Source organism: Rattus norvegicus, chromosome 1 (assembly GCF_036323735.1).
Source record: "Rattus norvegicus strain BN/NHsdMcwi chromosome 1, GRCr8, whole genome shotgun sequence".
NCBI classification, from domain to species: domain Eukaryota; kingdom Metazoa; phylum Chordata; class Mammalia; order Rodentia; family Muridae; genus Rattus; species Rattus norvegicus.
In genome coordinates, this window is record NC_086019.1 from 77374792 (window position 1) to 77387887 (window position 13096).

The 13096-nt window shown below is 39.3% G+C and overlaps 1 pseudogene; it reads right to left on the reverse strand.

The window, feature by feature from the left end:
- Positions 1–9888: 9888 nt before the first annotated feature.
- On the reverse strand, positions 9889–10841 carry Ppp1cb-ps2 (protein phosphatase 1 catalytic subunit beta, pseudogene 2; annotated as a pseudogene).
- Positions 10842–13096: the final 2255 nt, after the last annotated feature.

Consider the following 13096-nt stretch of genomic DNA (forward strand, 5'->3'; position numbering starts at 1 on the left):
AGATTTTAGGCAGGGTCTCACTATGTAGTTCTGATAGGTCTGGAGCTCACTATCTAGAGCAGACTTGTCTCAAACTCAGAAAGGTCCACTCACCCTGTTTCCCAAGTAGTTAAAAATTAAGCATTCATTTTAGTATCACTTAAAAGAAACTGAATTTACTTATGCAGAAGTCAATATATATACAAGAGAAACTGAAGACAGTGACAAAAAGTAACTGAAAGGAGCTCTTTTCCATTTCTATGTAGTATATACATAGCATATGTAATATATAGAACCTGTAACTTAGTAGGTGTGCAAAGCAGGCATATAAAGCTCAAGGTGTGAATAGAATTTGAGTATGAAACCTGGTAGACTACTTCCATCAAAGTAATAAATGAATCTTATCTTTGTCCCAAAATTTCAACACTGAGAATCCATTTTCAAGCCACAAGTGCACACATGCCCAAAGACTCACCTGAAAAAAAAACAAACATTAAAGTGTTTTGAAGAAGTTACTCACTTAGATAATCACAAATGAGACTATCCAAATAATGGTTCAATGACTTTGTACAATTATTAAATGTCCCATTAAATAAACCAGAAATTCAAAGTTGGCTGGAATATAAGCAGGACTCTTAATTGCTAGTCAGCAGGAACTTACATCCTTGAAAGATACCAAGAAGGAGTCCTAACTGTGCTAGACAACTGTCTTTGTGAATCTGACAACTTCGGTTGTAGAATGAAGACTGCACTAGTCCACATGTTGGATAAAACTTTCTTTTTTAGATTTTACATCACCATTCACAGTAGCACTGCTTGCTATAGCTAAAATCTGGTCATAGCTAGATCTCCATCACTGGATCAATAAATGGCATAACCTATTCCAACATATTGGTATTATTTGTTTACCATAGGGAAGCAAATGCTAACACGTACTATTGCATGGATGGACCTAAAATAGGATGGTAAATGAAATCATTCACTTATAAGATGTTATATTCCATTCATTTCAGGTACTTAGATTGAATTTATAGGGTGGAAAGGGAGAAACTAGGGATTGAAAGAAGATGACAAGAAAGGCAAAGTATTTAATAGAAATAGTTTCTGTCCAAGTTTCTGACAAGTTTCTGGAGACAGATGTGTACCCAACAAAATAAATATATTAAATCACTGAACAACAGTGCCATATTCTTAACAGTGGTGAAAATGACAGGTTTTCCCTTCGAGCATATTTTACCACAAGTTTTTAAAAAACTCGTGTGTTTCAGGTCTCTTCCTAATCATCTTTTCCTGTTAGGCCAAGACTTTCCCTGAAGGTTCAGGATCTCCCACAGATGTCTCAAATATTTTATTTTCTAAATCAGCATCAATCCTCAAATGACATCCAATATTCTCCACTGATGCCCTTGAAACTTTATGGACCACAAGAGCTGACTTTAGGCTCTAGTCCATTATCATTTTATGACAGGAACCTCACCTGTCCTGCCAACACCTGTCTTTTCTCATAGGGGGCACCACTTGGCTTACTCTACCTACAGCACCTCTCTTGTGCTTATCAGAGGGAAAGGTTGATGAAATGGTGATTTTTTTTGATAACTAAAAAATACAGTGAGGATTTCCTACATCCTTAATGATCCAATATCCACAGCTTTCAAATCTCTATGCCTTTAATTAATATTTTTAAGAAGACATGGGCTCATTGAATCCAGACAGGCCCTCAGACTCACTGTGAAACTGAGGACAGCCCTAAACTGGTTGCAGCTGGTCTTTGCTAGTTCGTGGATTCTTCATTTTACCACCTTCCATCCCCCTAGTTTCACCACCTAATACTAGGTAGTAGAGAAACAAGGATAGAGGGGAAACAGATCCCTAAACCTACTCTTCCCTTTTTTTGTTTATATGACCACGGTTATTAACAAACTGCAAACAACCTCCATAAATGACCAACTACATACCATGCCTCTGAGGGCTCCAGCATTTATTTATTCTTTGTAAAGTTCCTGGAATTCCAAATGTCACACAATTGCAGAAATTAGCTGCATCTGGCAAAACTGTGCTGCGGCTAGAGCATGGGACAAATCATAGTCAGCTGCTGCAGTCAGTATGAAGCAGCACTATATCCTGCCACCTTGGAATACTATGAAAGCAAATGCTTATAATATTTCTGTATTCTTTAAAGAACGCGAAATGCCAAAATTCTTAAAAATGTCAGGACATCTTGTCCTACAGTATCTACTTCCTAAGTTCTGAGATTACAGATGTGATCCAACATTGCTGATTAAAGGAAAAAGTATTAGATCAGGACTTTCAAGACCAAGTTTTAACACTAAGTTCTCAGCACAAAGGAAATTTATTTGCCACAGAAGGAGGAAGTGCAGGGAAAAAGGGCAAACATAGGAGATAGAGAATGAAGGAGAAGGGGAAGGGAAAAAGGAGAGGGGAGGAAAGGAGCAAGAGGTAAGGGATATTTGTGTGGTGGTGGGTTGGACACAAAATCTGTCTCAGGATAGAGCGGAGAAAGACATGGCTCATAGGCCAAAGGCGGTTTATAAAGGTGCAAGGGGAACCCCTGTGTTAGGATGAGGTATTTAATCTTAACTGGGCATGGTAATTAGGTGAGTCTATGGGGGCTATTGATGACTGAACTTCAATACTTTCGTTTCTTTTCTTTTTCTTTTTGGAGCTGGGGACTGAACCCAGGGCCTTGCGCTTGCTAGGCAAGCGCTCTACCACTGAGCTAAATCCCCAACCCCTGAACTTCAATACTTTGATAGCTGGACCTTGGTAGACAGCTTCAGGGGGAGAGATTGGTCAAATTAAGGAATAGACTTTTGGGGGCTAGCTATAGGAATGTAATTTAATGGTTTTTAGCAAGGAAGAGGGAATGGGGGAGAAGATCAAGGCCTATCAGAGCCATGCTAGCCACATGTGAACTTACCAGGGTCCCTTCACTGATAGGATACAAGGCCAAGGAAGGAAGCTCAGACTCCATGCATTCAAGGCAAACACCAAATAAGCTACATTTTCAGCTCAAATTAATTTATAAAACAGTGAGCATTGACTCCTTATGAATGAATTCTTTCCTTTCACCCAATTTAGAGTTGAAAAGCGAAGAGGTTTACCTTTTCTCTTAATTTATTTTGAGACAGGATTTCACTGTGTAGACCTAGTTGGCCTGAAACTAACTACAGAGACCAGGCTAGCCTAAAACTCACAGAGAATTGCCTGCCTCTGCTCCTTGAGTACTGAGACTAAAGGTGTGTTTCACCATTTTCAGTCTATTACATTTTTGTTTGCAGGTGGGTGTATGCATATCCTACAGTGCACATGTGAAGTCCAGAGGAAAATTTGTGTGAATTCTGTCTATCCTTTCATCAAACGGATCCCACAGGTGGAACTCAGATAGCACAGTTGGTAGTAAGCCCCTTTACTAGCTGAGCCATCTCATCACTCCAAAGTTAAAACAGACATTTAAAGGGAAGAAATGTTGGGTACACAATCTCCATAAATTGGAGTGCTTTTCATTAGAATTTTTCTTGCAAGAATAGGACTATAATATTATTCCTGTAGCCCCCACTTCTGGTCTCTCCTCTCAATAAGTAAAATTTCCAATGAGAAACTATACACTGACTTTGCAGTTAAACGTATGGACTTATATAAATACTGAATTAGGTCCAAAAATTCTGTAGACCATCAGTAAAACAATGAATGGAGAAAAAGACACACAGAGAAGACATTTCTCTAGAGAAAATAAGTTCCTTACCCCGTCTGGACCTGGTTCTATGGGCAGGTACTTATCAAAGGACCACTGTGAAAATCTAAGAATGAAGAAGAAGCCATGCTAGTTTTTTGATTGGCTGTAGACTCTATCCATTTCATTGGCTGCTATTGCTCTATCATTGGGTGCAGGCTTTGTCAAAATATTTCACCTGTGTTCTTAGGTCCCAAGTGTAAATGATCACCATTGGTCTGCCTTCTGGAAATTCTCATGATGCTAGTAATTCGATTGTTCATATTATGGCACTGAGACATTAGTATAATCCCAGGCTTTGTCTGAACAGCTTTGTGCTTATAATCTGAATATCCAATTTCCTTTATTATGTGACATTTTCCAAGGAAAAGCACTTTGTAGCTCTGGATTTTAAGAGCAGAATCTTTGTGAGAGTGAATGGTGGTTGTCAAATGACTGGTTACATTTACAAAGGACAACAGCTGTCATCTTTGAGTGTCTAACAGTTCCCCGAGTTTCTCCTGCATCTTCAACATCAGGGGAAAGCTGATGATGTGCGTAAGGTTCTTCTCACAAAGGCACCACACAATCTGACTGCCTTCATTAGCAATAACATTACTATCCCTGATTTCAAAGTACTTATCGTCAGAGAGGAGGCTACAGCTGAGCAGACAGCTACCTAGTCAACACAAATTTTAGCAATTTTCCTGTGTTTTCCTACAGCTGCGGTTCTCAACCTTGCTAATGCTCTACTCTTTAAAACAGTTCCTTATGTTGTAGTGATCTCCAGACATAAAATTATTTCATTGTTCCTTTATAATTGCAAGTTTGGTCTTGTTATTAATCACAAATATCTATGTTTACTGGTGGTCTTAGATGTTCCCTGTGAAAGGGTTATTCAACCCCTAAATAATTTTCCATCAAATACTGAGGTGTGTCTCAGTTTTAGCTAGTGAAATGGAGCTTAGATACTTCTGAGCACTTTCTCTCCAAGATCTTATTCACCATCAAACTCTAATCTGATTTCCTCACATTGTATTGCTAAATTTTCCTTAGTTATTTCCCAAATATCACATTATAAAAATATCTTGATGCCTTTTTAAAGTATGGTATTATACTTATTTCTTAGTAATCATGCACATACAACAGCACAAGTGTGGAGGTGAGAGGATACCCAGTTCTCCCCTTCCACCATATAGACCCCAGGGATTGAACACAGGTTGTCATGCATGATGGCCAGTCCTTTCACCCTTGAGTCCTCTCACTAGCTCCTTGTTTTTTTTCTTTCATTTTTATTTGTAGTGACTTAAGAGTTGTCAAGATAATTCAGTGGGTTGAACAGTTGCTGTGAAAAGCTAACAGCCTGAGTTCAATCCCCAGAACTGTCATAAAAGGTGAGTGGAGAGACACATCCCAAACTGTCCCCTGATCTCTATGTATGTGTCAGGGCAAAGGTACCTGCATTTACCCAACAGCAAATAAATAAATTGGTAATCAATTCATTAATTGTAGTGTCTCATATGTGCTATGGAATTTTGAATAGATTAAAGGTGGACTGCTCTTGAGTACTTTTCTTGATAATTCCTGTGGCCACATACAGTATCTGAAGTTCCTCCTGTAGAACATGAATGTTAATGATAATAATGGTAATAATGATGGTGATGATAAGTATGTCCATAGAGAAGAGGTTGCTGAAGATGACATGGATGAAAAGAATAATAGTGAAGATAGTAGGTTTGTGTTTTGCTCTTCTAAATATAAAAATGTAATGTGACTGTACATACAGTGTATACACATCAGATTCTCAGGAAAGAGCCAGAGAAATTTAACCTCAATCCAATCTCCTCAAATAAGATTGAGAATACTTACAAAGAAGACTGGATAATGCTATTGAACACACATTATCCAGGACAGGTATGGGATATGGTGTTTAGGCTGATTCTACAGATCAGTTGGGTAGACCTCTTGACCATGGCTCAGAAAGACAGGAAAAAAATGAGTAAATATGCAGAGAGGGGAAACACAGGGGGAAGTGTCAGGTATCAGCCTTGGCTGATGGCAGGGTCTAGAAAAGGGTGGTGAAGGGAAAGAAGAATTAGACAAGGGAAGTCATTTGTTTCATAAGAGACAGGACAGAGAGGAAGAACATCTAGGAATGGATTCTCCTACGCTGATAACCTATTTCTTTTTGTTTATTTTTAAATTTTATTTTTCTTGGATATTTTATGTATTTACATTTCAAATGTTATTTCCTTTCCCCCTCTCCCCTACTGTCTCCCCCTACTTCTATGGGGATGCTCAAACTCCCACCCACCCACTCCAACTTCAACACCCTGGCATTTCCCTACATAGGGGAAACAAGCCTTCACAGGACCAAGGGCTTTTCCTCCTAGCTGGACAATGCTATCTTCTGCTACGTATGTGGCGGTAGTCATGGGTCCCTCCATGTGTACACACTGGTGGTGGTGGTTTAGTCCCTGGGAGCTCTGGTGGGGTCTGCTTGGTTGGCATTGTTGTTCTTCCTATGGTGTTGCAAACCCCTTTGGTTCCTTCCATCTTTTCTCTAACTCCTCCATTAGGGCTCCCTTGTTCAGTCCAATGGTTAGCTACAAGCATTCTTATCTGTATCCGTAGGGCTCTGGCACAACCTCTCAGGGGATACCCATATCTCGCTCCTGTCAGCAAGCACTTCTTGACATCAGCAATAGTACCTGTGTTTGGTGATGGCATATGGGATGGATCCCCAGGTAGGCAGTCTCTGGATGACCTTTTCTTTAGTTCCTGCTCCACACTTTAACCCTGTATTTCCTCCTGAGAGTATTTTGTTCTCCCTTCTTAGAAAAAATGAAGCATCCACATTTTGGTCTTCCTTCTTCTTCAGCTTCATATGAATTTTTTCTGTGAATTTTTCTTAGTTGTATCAAGTTTTTGGGCTAATACCCACTTATCAGTGAGTGCATACCATCTTTTGTGACTGGGTTACCTCACTCAGGATGATATTATCTAGTTCCATTTGCCTAAGACTTTCATGAAGTAATTGTTTTTCACAGTTGAGTAGTATTCCAATGTGTAAATGTACCACATTTTTTTATCCATTCCTCTGTTGAAGGGCATCTGGGTTCTTTCCAGCTTGCGGCTATTATAAATAATGCTACTATGAACATAGTGGAGCATGTGTCTTTGTTATATGTTAGAGCATCTTCTGGGTATATGCCCAGGAGTGATATAGATGGGCCCTGAGATAGCACTATGTCCATTTTCTGCGGAACCTCCAGACTGATTTCCAGAGTGGTTGTAGCTGCTTGCAATCCAAAACAATGGAGGAGTGTTCCTCTTTCTCCACATCCTCGCCAGCATCTGCTGTTGCCTGACTTTTTGATCTTAGCCATTCTGATGAGTGTGAGGTGGAATCTCAGGATTGTTTTGATTTACATTGCCCTGACGATTATGAATGTTGAACATTTCTTTAGGTATTTCTCAACCATTCAATATTCCTCAGCTGAGAATTCTTTGCTTAGCTCTGTACCCCATTTTTTTTAGGAAAAGGGGCCAGAGAAAAGCCATATGTTCTTTATTTCTTCTAAAAACTTCTTCTCACATACATTATAAACCAAACACAGTTTCCGCTCCTGCCACTCCTCCCAGCCCACAAACTTTCCTCTCCCCCAGAATTACTGATACCTGTTTCACTTAAAAACAAAAAGAGCAGGCTTCTCAGGAATATCAATAAATCATGGCATAAGAAGTTACTATAAGGCTAGTCACAAACCCTCATATCAAGCTGGATGAGGCCACCCAGTAGGAGGAAATGGGTACCAATTTCATGCAAGAGTCAGAGACACCCCTTACAATGAAATGTTAGGATTCCAAAAATATTCAGCTACACAACCATTATGTAGCAAAGAGGATTAGCTCCTACATGGACCTATACAGGGTCTATGATTGTAGCTTCATTCTCTCTGAGCCCTTATGGGATCTATTCAGTTACTTCTATGGGCTATATTTCAATTTTTCTACAACCTGCTGGCTCTGATAGTCCTTGATCTTCTTCTTCTACAGGCTTCTCCAGGTGCTGCTTAGTTTTTGGCTGTATGTCTCTACCCCATTTTTAATAGGGTTATTTGATTCTCTGGAGTCTAACTTCTTGAGTTCTTTGTATATATTAGATATTAGCCCTCTATTGGATGTAGGCTTGAAAAAGATATTTTTCCCAATCTGATGCTTGTTATTTTGTCCTAACAGTGCAGAGGCTTTGGAATTTTATGAGGTCCCATTTGTTGATTCTTTATCTTAGAGCACAAGACATTGGTGCTCTGTTCAGGGAATTTTCCCCAGTGCCCTGTGTTCAAGGTTCTTCCTCACTTTTCTTTTAGTTTAAGTCTATCCAGTTTTATGTGGAGGTCCTTGATCCACATGGACTTGAACTTTGTACAGGGCAGTACATATGGATCAATTTGCCTTCTTGTAAATGACAACCTCCAGTTGAACCAGCACCATATGTTGAAAAGGTTATTTTTTTCCCTACTGGATGGTTTTAGCTCCTTTGTCAAAGATCAAGTGACCAAAGGTCTATTCCATTGATCTACCTGCCAGGCAGGTTTTTTAAAAATCATGATTTCTCTGTAGTATATCTCGAGGTAAGGGATGGTGATTGCCCCATAAGTTCTTTTATTGTTGAGGATAGTTTTCACTATCATGGACTTTTTGGTATTCCAAATCAATTCGCAGATTGCTCTTTCTAATTCTATGAAGAATTGAGTTGGAAATTTGATGTGAATTGCATTGAATCTGTAGATTGCTTTTGGTAAGAAGGCCATCTTTTTTATATTAATCTTGCCAATCCATGAGCATGGGAGGTCTTTACATCTTCTGAGATCTTCTTAATTTTTTTTCTTCAGAGGCTTGAAGTTCTTGTCATACAGATCTTTCACTTGCTTGGTTGGGATCACAATGAGGAATTTTATGTTATTTGTGTCTATTGTGAGGGGTGGACTTTATCTTATTTCTTTCTCAATTGTTCATCCTTTGAATAGAGGAAGGCTACTGATTTGTTTGAGTTAATTTTATATCCAGCCACTTTGCTAAAGTTATTTATCAGGCTTAGTAGTTCTCTGGTGGAACTTTTCGAGTCACTTAAGTATACTATCATATCATCTGCAAATAGTGATATTTTGATTTCTTCCAATTTGTATCCCTTTGACCTCCTTTTGTTGTCTGTTGCTCTGGCTAGGATTTTGAGTACTATATTGAATAAGTAAGGAGAGAGTGGGCAGCCTTGTCTATTCCCTGATTTTAGTGGGATTGATTCAAGTTTCTCTTCATTTAGTTTGATGTTAGCTACTAGTTTCCAAAACTTTTATCATGAAATGGTGTTGAATTTTCTCAAATGCTTTCTCAGCATCTAATGAAATAATCTTTTCTTAAATAAAATGCTACTGCACAATAGAGCATCAGTAAATTAAAGGTTAGAGTGCACAAATCCAAATCAGTGTCAATTTGTAAAAAGCGAAATACTCATTATCAGCTGCAAAGTTTGCCCAGTCAAACTGTTTGATTAAAATCATTGGATCAAATAGTTTGTATATTTTTAAAACCTATCAGCCTCTAAAGTTCCTTTTTATTATGAGTCGTAAGTTTTCTTAGTAAGATCCAACAGTTACTTAAGTAGATAGTGAAGGAAAATAATAGTTAGTGAATTCTTTAAAGCTCTTCCCATTTTCACTTTTTAAAATGGTTAGGGAAAAACAGGAAAAATAGATGCCATTCTTTTAGCAAAAACAAACAAAAAAACAAGCCCAAAATAATGAAACAACCAAGCAACACTAAAACCACATTACACAGATGGATCTTCATGCTTTTATCTGGGTACCTAACACAACTAGTTTAATTGGGATGCTTTTCAACTTTAAAAACTGTGATGTGAGAAGATAGAACTTTAATGGATACTTTTGAATTTGGATTTAACTTTGCTGAATATTACAACAGAGTATACTTATTACAATACAGTGTAGCACATCTTTCTATTAGAAAAAAATTTAAAATCCTTTACCGGTCTCCTTAAGTTAAAGGTGTGACATCATAAAGGGTGTCGAATGGCTGGATGGGTTTACAGTGCACACATATATTATGAGGTATGTCCTTAACAAATTTGATGGTTTCTCTTTCTGGAATTCCTGTCTTCACCTTTTCTTCCGTGGATTAGCTGTTCGAGGCAGAGTGACAGGACGTCCAGAATTCATTCAGCCCACCATACTGGTACTTAGCTTTCTTTTCAGATGGTTTCATCCACACTCATCATACCAACAGCATTGTCAAACTCGCCACAGTAATTTGGGGCAGAAAATAAAGTTACCAATTGTCATTCAGCAAAAAATTCATATTTGTCTTCTACCACCTGATGGGCTCGACAAATTAAGTCTAAATCATGACGATTCAGAAATTTACTGACTACATCAGCTCCAAAAGTAAAAGAAACACCACGATCATTTTCTCTCCAGCCTTGTACATCCTTATCTGGGTCGGACCACAGTAAATCACAAAGCAAACCTGTATCAGGTACGTCAGTGTGTCTCATAATTCTCTGAATCTGTTCCATAGACTGTAGGTCTGGTGACAGTCCTTCATGACAACAGAAGATTTTCTCATCTGTCAGCTATAGGCAGACAGTTAAAACAATCAGTGAATGTCTCCCACAATTTAATATTAAACCTTCGTTGCACTCATCATATATTCAATAAATGCAGTTGATGCTAGCACACTCATGGTTTCCTCGTAGAAGAAAGAAGTTCTCCGGGTATTTGATTTTGTAAGCCAATAGCAAACAGATGGTTTCCAAAGACTGCTTTCCTCTGTCCATGTAATCTCCAAAGAAAAGATAGTTGGCTTCTGGTGGAAAAGCTCCATATTCAAATAATCTCAGTAAGTCTGTATACTGTCCATGAATATCTCCACAAATCTCCAGTGGTGCTCCCAATTCCAAAATAATAGGCTGGCTAAGAAAGGTTTCACGAGACTTGATACACAGCCCTCGGACTTCTGCTTCAGTCATCTGCACAATTTTTCCCAGACAACATCCTTGTACCTCTAGCAGGCCGGTGATGAGGCTGTCCACGTTCAGCTCCCTGTCTGCCATCTTGTTGGCACCAGACTCTCCTCCCTGCAGGGGGAACAAGGGCTTCTTGGCCGTGGCAGCGGCGGCGGCGGCCCTGGCGGCCCGGCGGGTCCGCGTTTTCACCGCCACCACCTCCTCCGTCTCCTCCTCCTCCTCAGCACCGCCCAGCTCCTATTAATTAATTTTTTGTGCTTTCCTTTGATATATTTTTAATCATGATATCATTGATGTAACAATTCAAGAATTGTATGACAAATAACTAATTTTAGTAATTAAAAATTGCTTGGTAGGACATGCAAAATGAGAATCAAGAATGTACAAAAAAAGCAGTACAGAATTTTTAGACAGAAAACTCTACATTTGTAATACATTTACTTCATCTATATGAAAAAACTGAACATCAACACTTGACAAAGTCTATCATTTTTTTAAACCAGTGGAGCAGAATTCACAGTGTGAATACATTTTCAGCAAATCTAACTTACTTTTAATGATGATTTATTATTAATACATGTCTTATAATTCAATTTTACAAACTAAGTGCAGATATGTCTGCCTGTCCCCAGAGCAAAATAATCATTATGCTCTGATTTTGTAATGAGAACCAAAACAATAGCATTTTAATCTTCATTCCATTGCTGTAGTAAAACACTGACCAAAAGCAACATGGTGAGGGAAAGATTTTATTTAGCTTACAGGTCCATCAGGGAAAAACTGAGGCAGGAACTGAAGTAGGGATTATGGAAGAATGATGCTTACTGGCTAGATCACTTTTTCTTTATTATTATTATTATTATTATTATTATTATTATTATTATTAACGAGTATTTCTTATATACATTTCGAGTGTTATTCCCTTTCCCGGTTTCCGGGCAAACATCCCCCTCCCCCTCCCCTTTCTTATGGGTGTTCCCCTCCCCACCCTCCCCCCATTGCCGCCCTCCCCCCAACAGTCTAGTTCACTGGGGGTTCAGTCTTAGCAGGACCCAGGGCTTCCCCTTCCACTGGTGCTCTCACTAGGATATTCATTGCTACTTATGAGGTCAGAGTCCAGGGTCAGTCCATGTATAGTCTTTAGGTAGTGGCTTAGTCCGTGGAAGCTCTGGTTGCTTGGCATTGTTGTACTTTTGGGGTCTCGAGCCCCTTCAAGCTCTTCCAGTTCTTTCTCTGATTCCTTCAACGGGGGACCTATTCTCAGTTCAGTGGTTTGCTGCTGGCATTCGCCTCTGTATTTGCTGTATTCTGGCTGTGTCTCTCAGGAGCGATCTACATCCGGCTCCTGTCGGTCTGCACTTCTTTGCTTCATCCATCTTGTCTAATTGGGTGGCTGTATATGTATGGGCCACATGTGGGGCAGGCTCTGAATGGGTGTTCCTTCTGTCTCTGTTTTAGTCTTTGCCTCTCTCTTCCCTGCCAAGGGTATTCTTGTTCCCCTTTTAAAGAAGGAGTGAAGCGTTCACATTTTGATCATCCGTCTTGAGTTTCATTTGTTCTAGGCGTCTAGGGTAATTCAAGCATTTGGGCTAATAGCCACTTTAGATCACTTTTTTAAAATGCAAATCCACATCCCTAAGTGTGGCACCAACCTGAGTAGTCTGAGCCTCTCACAACCCGTATTACTAATGAAGAAAATGCTACCACAGACTGATCTATAGGCCAATTTGATGGAAGCATTTTTTTTCCATTGAGTTCTCCTGGTTCCAGATAACTCAAACTTGTGTCTAGATGAGAAAAACATACAGATAGGTTTTACTTTTAAGCACAAATAACTAACACTCAGAGTGTCTGAAAGATTTACCGTCTTACAGCCAGGCAGTGGTAGTACACACATTTAACATCAGCACTCGGGGAGCACAGGCAGGTGTAGCTCTTGAGTTCAAGGCCAGTTTGTTCTACAGAGCAAGTTCTAGGACAGCCAGAACTACACAAAGTTTATATGAGGTTGGGGGAGTGTCAGTCAACAGTCTTCCAACCAGGAGAGATGAGCAAGATCCAGACTCAATGTTTTCTCCTTATAGACTTTGTCAAAGACTTCACTTTGGGCCACAGTGAAGAGATTCTTCCAGTCATCAGAAATGCCTGTCACACACTGATGGAAATGCAGCCAGAAAATGAGCAAATATTGCACTTTCACAGGCAAGCCTGTCACCTCATCAAACCAGTTGGAATTTTCTCTCAAGACCAAAATAGTCCTCATTCAATTGTCTGCTTCATACCTACTATCAAAACTACCTTGAGCACAGAAAGAATGGGACCAGTGATAATATAGAGTTAGT